Source organism: Entelurus aequoreus, linkage group LG08 (genome assembly GCF_033978785.1).
Source record: "Entelurus aequoreus isolate RoL-2023_Sb linkage group LG08, RoL_Eaeq_v1.1, whole genome shotgun sequence".
Taxonomy (NCBI): Eukaryota; Metazoa; Chordata; class Actinopteri; order Syngnathiformes; family Syngnathidae; genus Entelurus; species Entelurus aequoreus.
Window position 1 is genome coordinate 12464415 of NC_084738.1, and position 21587 is coordinate 12486001.

The 21587-nt window shown below is 36.4% G+C and overlaps 1 long non-coding RNA gene across 4 annotated transcripts in view; it reads left to right on the plus strand.

Moving 5' to 3' along the window:
• LOC133654972 (uncharacterized) overlaps window positions 1-21587 on the plus strand; it is a 95779-nt gene that overhangs the window by 47114 nt on the left and 27078 nt on the right. For 3 of the 4 annotated variants that reach the window (XR_009826919.1, XR_009826917.1, XR_009826920.1), the window contains exon 5: window positions 20976-21019. This is a non-coding gene — a long non-coding RNA (uncharacterized LOC133654972). Of the gene's footprint in view, window positions 1-20975; window positions 21020-21151; window positions 21279-21587 lie in introns of those variants that run through there. The other variant, XR_009826918.1, reaches the window with a different exon arrangement.

A 21587-nucleotide genomic window follows, 5' to 3' on the forward strand; every position in this document is an offset into this window, starting at 1 on the left:
TTTATTTTTAAAAGAAAAGATGTACAGTATTGAGAGAGTAACATTTAATTTTTATGTGAAAAAAGTTACAGTATTCCAAGAATAAAGTGATATTTTTGAGGGAAAAAAAATTACAAGAATACATTTTGTTTTTATGAGAAAATAATTGTAATATATTAAAATAACTGATTGTATTTTTATGAGAAAATAGTTGTGATATATCACAAGAACAATGTTATTTTTTTACAAGCATTAGGTCGAAATATTATGAAAACTAAATTTGATTTATAGAGGAAAATATCAAATTTTATTCATTTCATAATCGTGACAAAAACAAAGTTATAGTTTTACATATACATTATATAATACAGTACATATTAAAATTATCATTATTTTTTATATTATAACATTTCCTGACAATCTTTGTATTATCTAAAAATATTCCATAAAAAACAACAAACAGTGAGTGTGAATTCAAAAGAAAATGAAAAGAAAGCCATCAGTGTAGTGACAGCTATCCTGAAGCCTGGCGACAAAAGAAAGTCAACGCCATTTTTTATTTAAAAAACAAAACAAAAACAAGAACAATCCCCCCTCTTCCCTAATCAAAGTGGCCCTTGAGCTCAATCATGGAGGGGGGGGGGGGGGGGGCTCCCAAACACTAATCATCATTTCCTTCCCCTCCTCTTTGCCTCCCTTGTGTGCAACATCCCCTTGCCTTTGATTGGCCTGTTAGAATGATTAGCGCACCACCTCCACCAAGGCGACGGGGGGAAAAAGGGAGGCGGTGGGTGCTGGGGGCCCCCCTGCTGTGCATACTGTACTGTAAAGAGGACCAGCGGACCCCCCTCCCCTCAAACACTCACATTACCATCACTTGTCACATGATACATCCAATAAACAGTCAGAGTAGCCTCACTCACTCACCTACATGCATTCATCCATCCCCAGGGGGTCTTGTATGATGCCTGTACACAAAAACTGCCAACAAAAAAAACACATCAGTACTCTAACGGTGTACAAGCCTTACAAAATAAACCCATTTTGATAGGACATTTTCTGTCTCAGAGTCTGTGGCCATTGTAAAAGCTTTAACCGTAGCAGTAATGTTTAAAGTCATGTTTGAATGTTTTTAAGTGTCATGCAAGTGAAAAAATAAGTCAACCACTGTTAAAAATTACACACATCCACTTTAATGATTTCGTAGTATGCATCACTTCTAAGTTTTCTCTTTAAAAATTGCTTCGCACTTCTAATTTTAGAGGTTCTAAAGCAGTGGTTCCCAACCTTTTTGTACTTGCGGACTGGTCAATGCTTGAAAATGTGTCCCACGGACCGGGGGGGGGGGGGGGGGGGTAGTATCAATCAATCAATCAATCAATGTTTATTTATATAGCCCTAAATCACAAGTGTCTCAAAGGGCTGTACAAGCCAAAAAGACATCCTCGGTACAGAGCCCACATACGGGCAAGGAAAACTCACCCCAGTGGGACGTCAATGTGAATGACTATGAGAAACCTTGGAGAGGACCGCATATGTGGGTAACCCCCCCTCTCTAGGGGAGACCGAAAGCAAAAGTAAAAAAAAAAAATATATATATATATTTTTTTTTGTCATAAAGAAATACAATCGTGTGCTTACGGACTGTATCCCTGCAGACTGTATTGATTTATATTGATATATAATGTATATATTGTGTTTTTTATGTTGATTTAATTTTAAAAAAAAAATAAAAAAAAGTTTTTATTTTTTTTTTATTTTTTATTTTTATTTCTTGTGCGGCTGCGGTACAGGGCCGCGACCCGGTGGTTGGGGACCACTGTTCTAAAGTACTTGAATTTTTATTTTTATTTTATTTTTAAATGGAAATGCAAAAAACAGATCTGCAAAATACCAACATGAAAGAAGTGGCATTTAAAATGCTTTTCTTCAACATTTTGCAACACATTGTCCTTAATAATCACCACGCAAACACACACACAGTACAAATTATAGTACGGTACATACAGTATATGTACACAATTTCTGATTTTTATTCAAATAATAATACATCATTTATTCTATTTTTATATATATATATTTTAAAATATATTTTAAAATTGTATTATTTTAGCCTAAGAGGCCAGTTTAGTCCCGATGACTCCCATTATAATCACATATTTGTGATATGTTGTAATGCTGACACAGTACAACACTTTTCCTATAAATACAGTTGCTAATAAAGCTATGCTACCTTCAAAATGAAAGAAAAACAAATGCCTTCAAAGTAAAAACACAATACAATGGCAAAATACTTATACCAAAATAAATGTCTCGAGCTTGTGAAATTATATATACATGTATTTATATATGTACATATATATATATATATATATATTTATATATGTATATATATACACACACATATATACATATACACATATAGATATATACACACACATATATATACATGTATATATATGTGTGTGTATATATGTATATATATTTGTATATATGTATGCATGTATACATATATACATATATATATATATATGTATATATATTGCAATTTTACGAGAGGGACCTTTTTCGGGACCTCAGGGTAAAAAGTATAACTTTATTTTTAAGGCTTGAGTATGCAAATAATTACTAATAGTTTGTATAGGAAGCAGAAGCATTGATTTAAGAATGGACTGTAGTATTGCTAATGCTGGTACCTCAGGATTGATAGTTGTATCCTGTCCTTGAAGGCCTCAAAGTAGCAAAATAGTTTCAATGTTAAAACTTGCAAGTGTTCGGACGACGGCAATAAATAAGCAAAAGAAGCGAGCAGAATGTTCTTTGAGGACATTGTGGTCGCCACGGCCCGCAGCCTTAAATGACGAGCACTTTGAAGTGACAATCTCTCCCAAGTTAATTTGTCTTCAGTCACAAGTGCTCAGGGCGGCCGTTGTGCAATCACCACAAAGACCAAAAGAAACACAACAACGCTGTGGCTTTGATATGCTGCTTGATAGGAGTCCACCTAAAGGCGACACACGTCACTCCACTAAGTAGTAGTTTTATAGTGGCATAGTTGTACTGTACTACTCTAGTAATATTAGATTATTCACTACATGCTTTGACTCATAGAAGCCTGCAGTTAAATGCACAATTAAAGTTTTGTATTCTTTATTTGGAGTTATGTGCCTTTTTGTAAACGCCCATTTTTGCTTACTTTGTTGTTGCTCCTGTTCTTGATCTATTTATATATTTAAAACATTATTATTATTATCATTATTATTATTATTGCTATTATTATTAATGCATTTGCAGCATAAATAAACAATATTTTTTGTCGTACTGAAAAACACACAATCAATATACTGTACCTGTTAATATTCAAATGGTTTGTTTTGTAAAAAAAAATACAATTATCAACCTTTTTTGACAACATTATTAATTCTTTAATTCATGTTGTTTTTTTGGTTTTTTTATTTAATTGTAAAAAACTGATTGTCTTTTTTATTATTGTTATGGCATTATTATCATTATTAAACTCTAATCATAATATTATGTATTTAATCTATTTTTAGTTTTATTATTTTATAACTGTTATCATCAGTATTTCCATTTTCCCCCCTGACCTTGTCTTGTGTTATTTACAATTAGTAGTAGAAGAAGTAGGAGTGGTAGTATTGGCATTAATTGAACCATTTTTTATGCTAATAAGTAAGTCAGTTGTTTTCTCAATTCTCTATTATTGATCATTTATTGAATGATGGGAATGAACAGTATTCCTTATAATTTGGTTAACTATTACTATATATATATATATATATATATATATATATATATATATATATATATATATATATATATATATATATATATAGTGTGTGTGTGTGTGTGTATGTATGTATATATATATAGTGTGTGTATATATATATATATATATATATATATATATATATATATATAAAAGTGTGCGTATATATATATATATATATGTGTGTGTGTATATATATACACACACACTATATATATATACACACACTATATATATATATATATATATATATATATATATATATATATATATATATATATATATATATATATATATATATATATATATATATATGTATATGTACATGCTTCCAGTAAAAGTATTAGAAACAGCTCCATGTGAGATACAGCGCTGTTCCACACAATTTGACCATAATAAAACAAATTCAAATTAAATAATTCAAATCCAAGCATTATTATTATTACCTTTTTTACTACATTATTATTTCTAATGATGTGCTGTATATTAAATGACTTCTGAGTGTACATTGTTGTTATTTATGTGGGAACTCTTCTTGAGGCTAGATCAAGGGGTGTTTGTTGTGCTCTTGTGCCACCTGGTGGTTGTAGTGCAGAACTGTCTCCAAAAAAGCTTCTATTGTAGACGATGATCATTCCACATCAAAAACAACAACAAACTTATTATATCTTGCCGAGGAGAATCTTTGGGCAAAAAATACACTCTTTCTTCTTCATCTTGTGTGCGTAAGTGCATGTGTGTGTGTGTGTGTGTGGGCCTGCGTGTGTGTGTGTGTGACAGTTGATATTTCTTTTAATGACCAAGACAATTAACTTCATTGCCAAATAACTAAACAGGGCCTCTGCAGTGGGGGTGCTGTTAAAGACAAGTATAGAAATGTGTGTGTGCGTGTGTGTGTGTGTGTGTGTGTGTGTGTGTGTGTGTGTGTGTGTGTGTGTGTTTACCCACGTCGTCATTAAAGTGACGGCCAGCACCAGGCGGCCGTCATTTGCATAATTGAATAGCAAACGCCTATAGCTTTACTTAAGCTGTGCAGTGGACTCTGGAGAGTTAGTGCCTTCTAAAAACGTCATCATTAAACATCCTTTAGCCTGCAATGTGCATAACAAAGACTTGGTTCGCTGATGACAAATATAGCTCTGCTATACGTCCCCCATCCACCCATACATCCATCTGTCCATACATCCATACAGTATTTCAGGTGGTAAATATGGAAAAAGAAACATATGTCACAGTGGGGGAAAAGACAACCCCCCTGCCTACAGCCCCTTTTTGCTTCTGTTGGCGCTAGAACAGAAATATATTATTGTACATGTGACCCTTGGACCAAAATATCCTTCATAATCCACAAACACAGCAGCCAACCTGCTCCTATAGTAGCAGTCAACTGTGTATCCAAGTACATTCTATAAAGGAGACTACTCAATGAGGTGGCAAACAATATTTCATAATTCAAAAATACATTTAAAAATGGCGTACAAAGACAACACTGCTGTGTTTTTTTTCAATCTTTCTTCATATGTGAATAATGATTTAAACATTGACAATATTAACTCCTTTTATTGAGGGCCACATCGCAGTTATTGTCCTTCTATGTAACACTGTAGTATGGGGAACATATTCACCATTAATTAGTTGCTTATGAATATGCAAATTAGTAACATATTGGCTCTTAATTCATCATTATTAAGTACTTATTAATGCCTTATTCTGCATGGCTTTATCATACAACCAGTAAGCCATTAACTAAAAGTCTTCCCTCAATAACCTCAGAATTATTGCTTATTAGTACAAAGTAAGGAAGTTGTTGTATATGATTCTCCCTTTAATACCACTTAATGAATATGGTCTGTTCTTACATAACAAAACAAAACTACAATAACCCTAACCCTTAAGTCTTTGTTACTTACAATATGTTCCCCTCGTGTCCAAATAACTCTAAATTAAGTCTTTGTTACTTAGAATATGTTCCCCATACTAAAGTGTTACCATAAACTATAAGGCGCACTCAAAATCCTTTTTTTTCCTCAAAACTCGACAGTGCGTCATATAACCAGGTGCGCCTAATGTACGGAATAATTCCGGTTTTGCTTACCGACCTCGAAGCTATTTTATTTTGCACATGGTGCAATGATAAGTGTGACCAGTAGATGGCAGTCAAACATAAGAGATACGTGTAGACTGCAATGTGATGGCAATATGACTCAAGTAAACAACACCAACGTTCTGTATGTTCCATTAAAAATATAGAACATTACACACGGCGCTCTAAAATCTATCAAAATATTTTAGTACAACTTTGGTAAGCTATGAAGCCGCACCGCTTGATGGATTGTCGGCGCATTAAACATACGAGTATTATTATGATGTGTATAAGGTAAGACATGTTATCTGGCGTTTTGTTTCACAATATTAGGCAAAAGCAACTTTTCTTACCTTCTGGTACCTGCTGATCTGTATTTGGGATCTGCATAAATCCTGAAAAATCCGCCTTTGTAGTCCGTGCCGACACTGTAGTCGATAAGGTTCTTCTTTTTCTCTATCTTCTTGTTATGGGACATTCATCCTCCGCTGTTGCCATTTCTAATATAAAGTAGTGTAAAGTTCTTACTTATATCTGTCAGTAAACTCGCCAACTTACCGGTGTAGTGAGTCTACATTATTCACCCAAGGAACATAAACTTTTTTTTTCACGGGACACATTTGTTGTTGTTCCCGGATGAGGAGATGCTGCTCCCTTATTGCAATTTGTATGTTCCATTGAAAATATAGAACATTACACACGGGGCTCAAAAATGTATCAAAATACGGAAAATACAGTATATATATATTTTTTTCATTTTATTTTTTTATTTAAAAAAAAAAGGGTTATTTTTATTTAAAAATTAATTAAAAATAAACTTATATATTGTGTATCGTTACACAATTTGTATAGTTTACACTGTTGGATCATATATATGTACTTGTTATGCTCGTGTCGCATGACGGTGATTGCTGGTGTGTTTCCAATATATGCAGAAAGCAGAAAAAAGGCATTTAATGGAGAAGGGAGGCCAAGACTCAATTTCCTAATTAAAAACACAAAACAGGTGCTCCTCGTCCGATTCATCGTCACAAGCTTCGGAATTTGTATGCATGTTGCGCCGCCCATTAATAGTTTTTTTTTTTTCCGATTATTATATTTTCATAATGGTGAGACAACATGATAGAAATCGAAACTAGAATTTGATTAATTGTCCAGCCCTATATTAAAGTTGTACAAAATATGCAGTTGCATGTTGTACATTTTTATGTCAAAATCAAAAGAACAAATACATTTCACCAAAAAGTTCTTTATTATTTTCAGCCTTTCGCAAGCCACATAAACGACGTGGCGGGCCACCTTGAATGATGTGGCGAGCCACATTAATTGAGGTGACAGGCCAGTTGAGTTTGACACCTGTGATACAGTATAAACCAGGGGTCGGCAACCTTTACCACTCAAAGAGCCATTTTGGCAAGTTTCACACATTAAAGAAAGTAATGGGAGCCACAAAAATGTTTTTAAAATTTAAAATGAAAAACACCGCATACAAAGCTTACATGCTTTGTGCTATGTTAACCAGGGGTCTCAGACACACGCACCGGCACGCACTATAATGTGGGAATTGGATGTCAGTGCAGCCCGCGAGTTTTGGATGAATGTCGCTTGCGTCACACTTGCCAACCTCTCATTTTTCCCGGGAGACTCCCGAATATCAGAGCGTGATGACACTGCATTTGGCGCCCTCTACAGTCTGCCCAATCAGTGTACCTGCTCGGCCACAAGTGGAATGCAGCTTTAGCTTGCTCACGTAAGAGACAGCAAGGCTACTAACTCAGCAGCCACACATCTTACACTGACGGTACCAATACCCAGAATCCCATGCAGCCCTAACTCTTCCGCTCAACCAACCACGAAGAGGGGGGGGGGGGTTGATGTGTGGGGGGATTTGGTGGTAGCGGGGTGTATAATGTAGACCGGAAGAGTTAGGACTGCATGGGATTCTGGGTAATGGTTGTGTTGTGTTTATGTTGTGTTACAGTGGGATGTTCTCCAGAAATGTGTTTTTCATTCTTTTTTGGTGTGGGTTCACAGTGTGGCGCATATTTGTAACGTAACAATGTTGAAGTTGTTTGATACGGCTACCGTCAGTGTAAGCTGTGTGGCTGATGAGTAACTATGCTTTGCTGTCTCCTGTGTGAGCAAGTAATAACAACATACAACATGTGGCTGGCCTGGCATGCTGTAAGTAAATGCTATAGAGGACAATTACTGCAGTGCAATTAGGGCCAATTAGATTAGAGTGTTAATAGGATTATTTTTCCCTGGGAGTAGTCTATGAGAGACACTGACATCCATAAGTCTCCTGGGAAAATCGAGGGGGTCGGCATGCATGTAGCTGAGCCGCATCAGAGTGGTCAAGGAGCCGCATGCGGCTCCGGAGCCGCGGGTTGCCGACCCCTGGTATAAACAGTCAAATGGTAAATGGGTCGTACTTGTATAGCGCTTTTCTACCTTTTTAAGGAACTCAAAGCGCTTTGCCACTATTTTCCACATTCACACACACACATTCACACGCACACATTCACACACTGATGGCGGGAGCTGCCTTGCACGGCGCTAACCAGACCCATCAGGAGCAAGGGTGACATGTCTTGCTCAAGGACACAACGGACGTGACTAGGATGGTAGAAGGTGGGGATTGAACCAGTAACCCTCAGATTTCTGGCACGGCCACTCTCCCAACCTCGCCATGCCGTCAATGGTCATAGCTTTATTTGTAACAGTTACATTAGGAGATGTTTTATTGTTATTGCATTGGTTAAACATGTCCAAAAAGAAGTCGGAAGAAGCAGAAGTTATTATTGTATTATTCTACAAATAGATACAAACTCGTGCTGTCAGATTACCGGTAATTACACTTTTAGTTTGTACGCATGGCGACAAATCACAATCGATTACTTGCTTGCATAATTGAAATTACCTTTAAGAAAGACACTGATATTTCCCACAAATGCAACGTTATTGTCAAATGTGATACACAAACATCAGTTTGATCTGAAGTTTTTTTAAAACCACATTTGCGTTCATACATGATCAATGCGATAATTGTATGTGATTAATCACATGTTCACTGGTTAACATTGACAGCACTTGTACAATACAAGTTTGTTTATTGATGTATCAATGTTGTCACTCTTTTCTCAATCAATCAATCAATCAATGTTTACTCATATAGCCCTAAATCACGAGTGTCTCAAAGGGCTGCACAAGCCACAACGACATCCTCGGCTCAGATCCCACATAAGGGCAAGAAAACCCCAATGGGATGACAATGAGAAACCTTGGAGGGGACCGCAGATGTGAGAACCGGTGCAATGGACGTCGAGTGGATCTAGCATAATATTGTGAGAGTCCAGTCCATAGTGGATCAAACATAATAGTGAGAGTCCAGTCCATAGTGGATCTAACATAATAGGTCAGCAGTGCAAAGACGTCCCCAACTGATACACAGATGAGTGGTCCACCCTGGGTCCCGACTTTGGACAGCTAGTGCATCATCTGCGGTCACCAAATCTGTGCCCCCCCCCCCCCCACGAAGGAGAGGGGGGCAGAGCAGAAAAGAATAATAGCAATAATAGTTTTATTGTCATATATTGTTTTTTTCTGAGAAAAATATGACATTGTTTCAAAAGCATTTAAAGCATTTCTTTAAAAAAATTTTTTAAAAATACATACAATACAGGCTCGAGCATATTCTACGTAAGTTGCAGCATTTTCAAACATAAAAATGTCTAAAAAAAACTAAAAATATCAATACCACAGTAGTATTTGCAACTTGTTCTTTAACTTTCCAGCAATGAAAACATTGGATTTCGAGTTAATATTTCCTACTTTGCGGAAATTAATTCTCCAACCAATTAACATCGATAAACAAAGGTTTACTCTACTTTATTTTCACTATTTTCTGGTAATTTCAGAATTTTTAAGGAGGAAAGAAATGCAACATTATTTCCTACTTCCTTAACCTTTTTAATTGTAAAAATGTTACAATATTATTGTAACATTACAACTTTATTCTCAATATGACTTCTATTATTATCAGCCGCACTAATAGTAGTAGAAGACCGTTTTGTCTTAATTAGCACGAAAACATTAGAAACCATTCTAAAAAAAAAAGGGTTTGAGGTGGGGGGGGTTTGGGTATTTGTTCTGTTGTGTTCATGTTGTGTATGATGTTCTCCCGAAATGTCTTCGTCATTCTTGTTTGGTGTGGGTTCACAGTGTGGCGCATATTTGTAACAGTGTTAAAGTTGTTTATACGGTCACCCTCAGTGTGACCTGTATGGCTGTTGACCAAGTATGCTTGCATTCACTTGAGTGTGTGAAAAGCCGTAGATATTATGTGATCGGGCCGGCACGCAAAGGCAGCGCCTTTAAGGTTTATTGGCGCTCTGTACTTCTCCCTACATCCGTGTATCACTCCGTACAGCGACGTTTTAAAAAGTCATACATTTTACTTTTTGAACCCGATACCGATAATTTCCGATATTACATTTTAAATCATTTATCGGCCGATAATATTGGCGGTCCGATATTATCGGACATCTCAATATAACTTCCATTATCATCAGCCGCACTAATCGTAGTAGAAGACCATTTTGTCTTAAATAGCATGAAAACATTAGAAACCATTCTGAAAAACACTTCATTCTTAAAGTATTACTTATTATAATATAATAGTGTCTTAAAAACTAAATATTTGTTTATTATTTTTAAAATATTTATTTAATATTGCTTTACGGTATTGCATTTTTTTCTCTTAAACTATACTGTACTTTTAAAAAAAAAAGTAAATTCCCACATCTTTGTTTGAGGAAATATTAACTATTTTTGTCCTTTTTATCCTTAAAATTGTAATATTAATTGTATTTGATCTGTGGGCCCCAAAGCTTCTTTGAAGTACCATTATCTTTCTAAAAGCCAATTTAGATTTAGATAGCAGGTGCACCTCATATTGTGGCTGGTAACTTCTGCACATATTGATAGTCAAGGTCAGTGTATTATTATAAATCCTATATAACATAACAGTTATGGAGTAAATTGCTTTGAAGTAGAATCAATATTAATATTTCCGTGCCAGCATTGTTATTGATTATAAAGCGGGTCAATAGAAGCCATCGGTGCAAAGTAAAGCATGTTTGACTCTTGTAGATCAAACTTGGATGTTTGCTGTGTTTTTCTACTCTAACGGTCTACCCAATGCTCAGCACCTCCCGCATGAGGCCGCCCTTATGACCCAGCTGCTCCTTTTAAAAAAGGCCCCGAGTGATGACAGGGTCTCGGCCCTTGTCGCAGAAAGACTTTAGCGGACCCGGATAGCATCTTTCTATTTTACCCAGCAGCTCTGCTTCCTTTCCATCAGTTCTAAAAGGAGGGAGAGGGTTTATCTGGACCGCTAATAAACGTGTTCTCCCCAAACCCCTTTTCGCTGACGGACTGAAGTAGATCGTAGCCGTCTACGCTGTTTCTTCTCGGCAAGATTGTGCGTGACTTAGAGAGTGATGGAGGATAAGTCGCAGGCAGAAAACAGTTTCACAATCAACACTTGAAGATCTAAATTAAATGTGCACATTATGATGGTTCTGATGTAGGTGCTAAAAGAACGTCGTTATGGTACTTTTTGGTGTGCTTCATTTGCGGCGCCCCTGCAAAAACATTTTTCTTGACGGCGGCCATGTTTTTTTAACCACATTGCTCAAATTTTACACCCACGGGCTTGTGGCTCCCGTGAAAGTGTGTACCAAGTGTCACGGTTGTTTGACCAAACGGCCTAAAGTTACAGTGTGTTCTGTAGAGCAGTATTAAACTGTGTGAAAAATTTCAAGTCAATTTGACTTATATGAAGGTCAAACTTTGGGGTTTAATAACAGAGCCGCCATGTGATGTGATTGTCAGAAAAAGAATAGCCCGGCAACACATCGGCTGTGTACGTTTTGGATAGTGTTCACTCGTTTGTTGAATGGAAGAGCTGGTTGTAACTTTATATTTAAAATTTTTTTTTTTTTTTAATAATTTTTTTTTTAAATAAAATATTATTGCATGTATAATATAGTATTCAATTAATTTTGTATTTATTTTTTAAATTATGTATAATAAATGTTATTCAATAAAAACAATGCATATTTCCCTATAATATTAATATATTATCTACAGTAATATCCGTCAATGACTACATAATAATATATCCTACACATCTTTTATTTTGAATAATATATTCAAAAAATATTAAATTACGTATGTAATATTGTATGTAATAAATGTTTGTATTTACATGTTTTAATGATTTATCAATAATGTTAACTTTAACAATTAAAAATAATTACACACTGTTCACCTATAATAGTAATATACACTAATATCAATAATATCTATCAATGGCTGCATAATATATCCATCCCACTTCCACACCTTTTATTTTGAATAATATATTTAAAAAATATTATTAAATATGTATGTAATATTGTATGTAATAAATGTTTGTATTTACATGTTTTAATGATTTATCAATAATGTTAACTTTAACAATTAAAAATAATTACACACTGTTCACCTATAATAGTAATATACACTAATATCAATAATATCTATCAATGGCTGCATAATATATCCATCCCGCTTCCACTCCTTTTATTTTGAATAATATATTTAAAAAATATTATTAAATACGTATGTAATATTGTATGTAATAAATGTTTGTATTTACATGTTTTAATGATTCATCAATAATATTAATTTTAACAAATAAAAATAATTACACGGTATTCACCTATAATAGTAATATACACTAATATCAATAATATCTATCAATGGCTGCATAATATATCCATCCCGCTTCCACTCCTTTTATTTTGAATAATATATTTAAAAAATATTATTAAATACGTATGTAATATTGTATGTAATAAATGTTTGTATTTACATGTTTTAATGATTTATCAATAATATTAATTTTAACAATTAAAAATAATTACACAGTATTCATCTGTAATACTAATATACAATAATATCAATATTATATATTAATGGCTGCATAATATGTCCATCCTGCCTACACACCTTTTATTTTGAATAGTATATCTAAAAAATATTAAAAGACATATATAGTATTGAATGTAGTAAATTTTTTGTATTTACATTTTTATTGCTTAATTTCATTGCATTAGTTAAAACCAAAGCACATATTTTACCTATAATAGCAATATTATAGCTGCCTTTCCCTTTTTTTGGAAAGTAGCAGTATCAATTGCTACATATATATCCATCCCGCTTACACATATTTTATTATGAATACTATATTTATGAAATGATAAAATATTGTATCTAATTTTTGTATTGACATTTTAACTGTTTTTTTTTTAATTGTATTAATTACAAACAATTACATATATTTCATCTATTATAGTAATATATAATATCTATAATCAGTGGCTACATAATAATATATCCATTCCGCCCACACATCTTTTACAGCATCCATTGATCTAAATCAAAGCTTATTGAGGTAAACTGTATAAGAGTCTAAAGTGTACCTGAAGATGAATTCCCCATCAAAGCCCAACCTTTTCATTCCCTCCATTGAAAGGTGTCTTGCTGGGATATTTGCAGGCCTAAAAAGAGCAGAAAAAACAAGTGTGTTATTGCATGAAACACTCGCTACAAATATGTTGTGACACCAGCAATCTGTACGTCCACAGTTGGAGAAAAAAATGGTTCAAACGGGGAGAAGGAGTCTGAGCACACAATGCAACTAATGGCCTCCCGTCTCCGTCTTTCCCCGCCAGCTCACTTAAAAACTCTTTTCTTTGGTGCTTTTATGTCCACGCAATGAGCGTGTGCATCATTCCTCTTTGGGATGACTGTCCTAGATTTAAAGGCTTGTCACACACAACACCAGCAGCCCTTTATTTTGTCGTAAACTCTTGCTTTTTTTATCTTTTTGCATTCCTCACGGGGACATTCTCCATGCAGGGATGGCGCAAAAAAAAAAAATGTCCACAAGTGAGAGTTGAAATGGAAGCCGTCTTCATCTTTGCCTTGCGGCATCTTTTTGTGTTGTGTCAAAATGCGTACCAATTTCTCATCTCTGTATAACAACATAGTAAACAACGCGGACAACAAAAAGTCCACGTAACTCTTTGCTATAAAAGATGACCTACCTCAAAAAACTTTCCATGATATTATGTCAACTGGTTCTACATAATTGCATTTTGGTCAAACAATTTGGGATTTTTCAGCCTCCTACAAAATAAAACACCATTAAAATTGCTCGTTTTAAGTCATAGTGAAAGGACGGTGAGAGTCTGCAGGAACCGGAGGTCATTTGTTCGATTGTTTGTATTGTTCGCAGAACTATGAATTATTGTTATGCCAAACAGTTCTAGACAATTGTATTTTGAATTTGGTTTTGCTTTAGAAAAAAGAGAAGTATAATTAAAATTGGTCGTTACAACTTGCATAAAAGTCGGCAGGAACCAAAAGTTTTTGTTCGATTATTTGTTTGTATTGTTAGCAGGATTATGAAATATTGTTATGCCAAACAATTCTAGAAATGTGTATTTTGAGTTTTTTTGCTTTTAACGGTGTAAAATACAACTAAAATTGGTAGTTATACATCGCAGTTAAAGGCCGGGGAAAGTCGTCAGGAACCGGAAGTCATTTTCTCGATTGTTTGTATTGTTAGCAGGTTTATGAAATCTGTTATTCTAGACAATTGCATTTTGAACTTTTTATTGTGTTTACCAAAATAAAATACAATTACAATTGGTCATTTTAAGTTTAAGAATGTTTGTTGCTTTTAACAAAATAAAATACAATTAAATCGGTTGTTATACGTCACAGTTAAAAGACTGGGCGAGTAAGCAGATACCACAAGTATTTTGTTCGATTGATTGTATTATTAGCAGGATTATGAAATATTGTTAAGTCAAATCATTCAAGACAATTGCATTTTGAATTATGTTTGCTTTTAACGGAGTAAAATACAACTAACATTGGTTGTTATACATCGAAGTTAAAGGTCGGGCAAATCGGCAGGAACCAGAAGTAATTTTCTCGATTATTTGTATTGTTAGCAGGTTTATGAAATCTGTTATGCAAAACGATTCTAGACAATTGCATTTTGAACATTTTATTGTGTTAGCCAAAATAAAATACAATTAAATTTGGTCGTTTTAGGTTAAAGGATGGGGGAAGTCGGCAAGAACCGGTAGTCGTTTGTTCGATTATTTATTTTGTGTGTTAGCAGTATTACAATTAGGTAATAGCATTTTGAACACTTTTCTGTCTTCATCAAAATAACAAAACCATATCAATTCATTGCTATAACAATAATACGGCGTTTAACGTTGTGTCATATTTGGAGCAATTAATGGATGCTTTTAATAGGTTATGTTACACTAATTTCTTGTAGCCTGTCAGAATTTGAGGGGTTCAATCAGATTGTGTGCATTGCCTCGCGACAGGAACAGGAAGTCGTTGCTCTTTGTTTGAATGTTTGTCCGTCTGTGTGTTGGTTAGCAAGATTGCCGGATTGTTGCATCAACAGAATCCACGCAGTGTCTTGTCATTTTGGTCATTAATAACAAACAAAAACAATCGGAATAGGCTGATGTAACAATATTACATAACGTCGCTTCATTTTTGGAATAATAAACGGATTCTCTTGCCAAAGCTCCAAAACAACCAAAGAAACGAAAAGTTTTGTCTGAGGAAAAACGGAACTTTTAGCAGGATAAAAGCAAAACACTACCGCTTTGGTCCACTGGCGCCGCCAAAATCAACCAAAACTGAAAGTTGTTAACGTGGGGCTTGCATGTGTTGGTTTGAAGTCCATCCATCCATTTTCTACCGCTTGTCCCTTTCGGAGTTGCGGGGGGTGCTGGAGCCTATCTCAGATGCATTCGGGCGGAAGGCGGGGTACACCCTGGACAAGTCGCCACCTCATCGCAGGGCCAACACAGATAGACAGACAATATTCACACTCACATTCACACACTAGGGCCAATTTAGTGTTGCCAATCAACCTATCCCCAGGTGCATGTCTTTGGAGGTGGGAGGAACCCGTAGTACCCGAAGTATTACACAAAAACTACAAAAACGATATGCTGCAGAGAGGTAATGTAGCTAACCAAACAATAAAAACATAAAATTAATTTAAAATGAATCAGGTAGTCATTATGATAGTATAATATAAATTAGTTTTTGAGTAATGGGTAGATAGCTAACTGTACCTGAACTGCCCCAGAACTAGAGCCAATTTCCCCGCATAGACAATGTGAAAAAAAACATCTACAAATATTATATTGATCCCTTCAATGCATGTTTTTGTTTTCCTGGTCCATGATTACTTCAAATTTGATATAGTTAACAATATAAACAATAACGAAATATAAAAGAATCACCATTTCTGGACTTCCCTGCTCTTCCATAGACTCCTCATGCTCTTGCAGCATTTCCTCAACATCAATAGAAGAGGATGCAATATCAAATTTCTCACGATTTTCAGCACCGGGTCTGCTGTTCTTTCTTATTTTTTTATTTTTTTTTGCAGTTTCTAACTCAGTCTTTCAGAATCATTAAAATGATGGTCTTAAATTACACTCCTCTTGCTTGGTGTGTCCCATTTTGCGCGAGTTAATTTGACTACGGAAGTTTGTAGCGTCCCGGAAGAGGTAGTGCTGTAAGGGGTTCTGGGTATTTGTTCTGTTGTGTTTATTTTGTTATCATGAATCAATTTAAGTGGACCCCGACTTAAACAAGTTGAAAAACTTATTCGGGTGTTACCATTTAGTGGTCAATTGTACGGAATATGTACTTCACTGTGCAACCTACTAATAAAAGTCTCAATCAATCAATCAATACGGTGCGAATGTTCTCCCGAAATGTGTTTGTCATTCTTGTTTGGTGTGGGTTCACAGTGTGGCGCATATTTGTAACAGTGTTAAAGTTGTTTATACGGCTACCCTCAGTGTGACCTGTATGGCTGTTGACCAAGTATGCCTTGCATTCACTTGTGTGTGTGAAAAAACGTAGATACTGGTTAGAGTGTCCGCCCTGAGATCGGTAGGTTGTGAGTTCAAATCCCGGCCGGGTCATACCAAAGACTATAAAAATGGGACCCAATACCTCCCTGCTTGGCACTCAGCATCAAGGGTTGGAATTGGGGGTTAAATCACCAAAAATGATTCCCGGGCGCGGCTACGCTGCTGCCCACTGCTCCCCTCACCTCTCAGGGGGTGATCAAGGGGATGGGTCAAATGCAGAGGACAAATTTCACCATACCTAGTGTGTGTGTGACAATCATTGGTACTTTAACTTTAACTTAATATTATGTGATTGGGCTGGCACGCAAATGCAGTGCCTTTAAGGCACGCCCCCAATATTGTTGTCTGGGTGGAAATGGGGAGAAATTCGGGAAAATGGTTGCCCCGGGAGATTTTCGGGAGGGGCACTGAAATTCGAGAGTCTCCCGGGAAAATCGGGAGGGTTGGCAAGTATGACTGGGAGACGCAACTGCTCTGTACTTCTCCTTACGTCCGTGTACCACTCTCTACAGAGGCGTTTTAAAAAGTCACAAATTTTACTTTTCGAAACCGATACCGATAATTTCCGATATTACATTTTAAAGCATTTATCGGCCGATAATATCGGCATTCCGATATTATCGGACATCTCTAGTCAGAAATAAAAAATATCAGACATGTTGTCTATTCAGCAACATCATTTTATATTTTCATAGTTGCTCGAGGACTTAAGGGGCTGATTAAAACAAATTCAATTGAAGCATTTTGGTGTCCTTCAATATTTTTTTAATGATGTTCATTTATTTCACATAGAATATAGGTTAATATATTTCTATATGAAAAAAGTTTTTGAAGTATGTATTTTTTTGCATCTTGAGCCTCTCTCCAATGACCAGACCTTTGGTGGTTAAAAAAAAAGAAGGTGTTTCAATGTAGATTCACTGCAGGACTGCTTCTAAAATGCCCATAGAAAAAGGTAGATGCCTCCTGCATGTTTGAAAACATAGCAAAACGCCACAGATAGGAACATGATAACATGAATGTGCACAGGATTTCCCCTTAATGTAACTGATGGTGGCGCACCGCCACGGCAAAATCATAGCCGCCACACCTTCAAAACGCCACAAGTAGGAAGGAGCATGATAGCATGAATGTGCAGTAAATGAGTGTCTCTGTGGTGATGCCCCCTATAGAAGACGCAAAATCCTCATTTAAATTAGGCCAGGGGTGGGCAATTAATTTTCACCGGGGGCCGCATAAGCAACCCGAGCACTGCTGGAGGGCCACACGACAATATTTCAATTAAATTTTGCTCAATATTATTTTTGATATACCATAAGATAAATAATAATGATGATAATAATTAATAATAATAATAATAATTTCATTTAACCTAACTTAACTTTATACAAAAGCAGATTGCTTTTTAAGGTCACTTTATCCTGCATTATCCAACATTTTTCCCCATCAGATTTGGACAACCATCTGTTGTTAAAAATAGTTTTTAATCATATTTATTCTATATTGTTTTTTATATTGGTTTTATATGTAATTGTTTTTTCTTTTTATTCAGTCATTGGTGGAGCTAAGGATAATATTTGAATATTGTTTGTAATATTGTTGTGCAGCACTTTGGAAACATTTTGTTGTTTAAATGTGCTATATAAATAAAGTGGATTGGATTGTCACACCTGCCAGCTTGTCCCAACACGCATTTACCTCTGTGAACAAGTCATTACCTGTGGTTGTCTCTTTAATTGACTGCATCAGAGCTCTCATCCAAAGTTAGCGAAAAACAGTCCATGTCTCCGGGCATTATCAGCGCAACAAAGTCCAATAAGCACTCCTTAATAAACTCTCCGTCAGAAAACGCCTTACTTTTTCTGGCGCTTTTGTGAGAAATGACGAAACTTGTCCTGACGGCTGCATCTCTGGGGGTGTGAAATATGGCACAAAGTCCTTGTTGGGTTTGCAGTTTTACCATCAACGCATCAGCCTCCCTTGCGCGCGCTTCATCAGACACATTCCGGTATTTTCCCTCGTGTTTCTTCGTGTAGTGGCGATTAAAATGATATTTAAACACAGCAACCTGTGTACCACACATTAAGCACACGGCTTTACCATTAATTTATGTAAAGAAATACTTGGCAGTCCATGTCTTGTTGGAAACACGCCATTCCTCATCAACTTTTCTTTTTTTAGCGTCTCATCACTTGTCTCTATGCATCTTCACTCACAGGTTCCCCCCGGACATACGGCATAAATAACACATTTCAAAATAAAAGCAGCACAGTTGTATTGCGCGCACGACATAGATGTTTTTTAAACTTTATTTTGTAATTTGTAATTGCGCCGTTCAATTCACTCACAATCGCACACGCGCATACGTCCACACGGAAGTAATACAAATAACGCTTTTCAAAACAAAAGCAGCACCGTTGTATTGCACACTCGACATAGATACTTTTTGAAATTTATTTTGTAATTTATGATTGGCCTCACGCGGGCCGGACAGGGATGCGCAAAGGGCCGGATGCGGCCCGCGGGCCGTACAATGCCCAGGTCTGAATTAGGCGGTCTGCACCACTTTTCAATTGCATATGCAGCGTTACTAGGGATGTCCGATAATATCGGACTGCCGATAAATGCTTTAAAATGTAATATCGGAAATTATCGGTATCGGTTTCAAAATTATCGGTATTGGTTTCAAAAAGTAAAATTTATGACTTTTTAAAACGCCGCTGTGTACACGGACGTAGGGAGAAGTACAGAGCACCAATACACCTTAAAGGCACTGCCTTTGCGTGCCGGCCCAGTCACATAATATCTACGGCTTTTCACTCACACAAGTGAATGGAAGGCATACTTGGTCAACAGCCATACAGGTCACACTGAGGGTGTCCGTATAAACAACTTTAACACTGTTACAAATATGCGCCACACTGTGAACCCACACCAAACAAGAATGACAAACACATTTCGGGAGAACATCCGCACCGTAACACAACATAAACACAACAGAACAAATACCCAGAAGCATGTCCCAAATTCCAAGCTGCTGTTTTGAGGCATGTTAAAAAAAATAATGCACTTTGTGACTTCAATAATAAATATGGCAGTGCCATGTTGGCATTTTTTTCCATAACTTGAGTTGATTTATTTTGGAAAACCTTGTTACATTGTTTAATGCATCTAGCGGGGCATCACAACAAAATTAGGCATAATAATGTGTTAATTCCATGACTGTATATATCGGTATCGGTTGATATCGGAATCGGTAATTAAGAGTTGGACAATATCGGAATATTGGATATCGGCAAAAAAGCCATTATCGGACATCTCTAAGCGTTACAGTAGTAAAGCTAATAGTACACGCTATGTCATAGATTGCACACACTGTTTACAGAGTGGTATTTGGATTTGAGTAAATCAGGTCCATACTACGCTTTATGAAATGGCCTCCGGTCTTCTGTAGCTGATATAATAAATGATAAATGGGTTATACTTGTATAGCGCTTTTCTACCTTCAAGGTACTCAAAGCGCTTTGACAGTATTTCCACATTCACCCATTCACACACACATTCACACACTGATGGCGGGAGCTGCCATGCAAGGCGCTAACCAGCAGCCATCAGGAGCAAGGGTGAAGTGTCTTGCCCAAGGACACAACGGACGTGACTAGGAAGGTAGAAGGTGGGGATTGAACCCCAGTAACCAGCAACCCTCCGATTGCTGGCACAGCCACTCTACCAACTTCGCCACGCCGTCCCATATCAGCAGGCTAATGCAGGCCCGCCCACATTTTGAAGCTAAAAATGGGCATTCCAAAATGTTGTAAAAGTTACAAAACAAGCCTAAAATCACTACTGTCTAATTTACCCGTATACATCATTTTTAGGTCCAGAACTAGTCTTTTTAGAAGCTTTATTCACTACAGCACTCTCCGCTGGATATAGTACAGTAATGCTTCTCAAATAGTTTTTTAATGCCAAATATCTCAATGTTAAAGGTACAAAAAAGGTGTGTTAATATATTCTTAGTTAGGTAGTTAATAGAAGTCAACCTATATCTGGAGTGTTTGTCCCCCTGTGACTCCTGCAGCACACGATGCATGACGGGAAGGCAAGAACACCTCGTTGGCTCAGGTAAGATCCCGTCGATCATGAATAAATGATTGTGACACACGGCATTAATGTGCATCTGCAAAATGTGACACCTCAGAGCTTTAGTCTCTCGACATGTCTGGGGTTGTGTTTCTAATTTATTATTTTAAACAGGAAACGAGGAAAATGGGGCTTTCATTAGCAGTGGCAAGCCAAAAGGTGCGGTCTGTCAAGGCGATCACAGTGTGTTCCTGCAGGCGATCACAGGCCGGGCCTGACTTGTCTCTAATTAGGCTGGGGGCCCGCCAGCGTGGTGACAAACGCTGAAGCAGGTTTGCCCTTGTCTAATCCGTCAGCGCCGGTTTTTAAGGTTATTATGCAAATCGATAGTGTTGACAAACATGAAAGGAGGCCGACGCACCGTTTTTTTTTTTGTTTAGTTTTTTTGATGTGCCACATCGGCTTTCGATGGCTTAAATCTCGCCTCTCAGCAGGTGTCGTGTCAATAACGAGCGGCGATCGATCGGGGGGCCCTTCCGTGGGGGGGAATTGGACAGGGGGGAAAATTAGCTATGGGACAAAAGTGCAGTAAAAAAAAAAAAAAGGACAC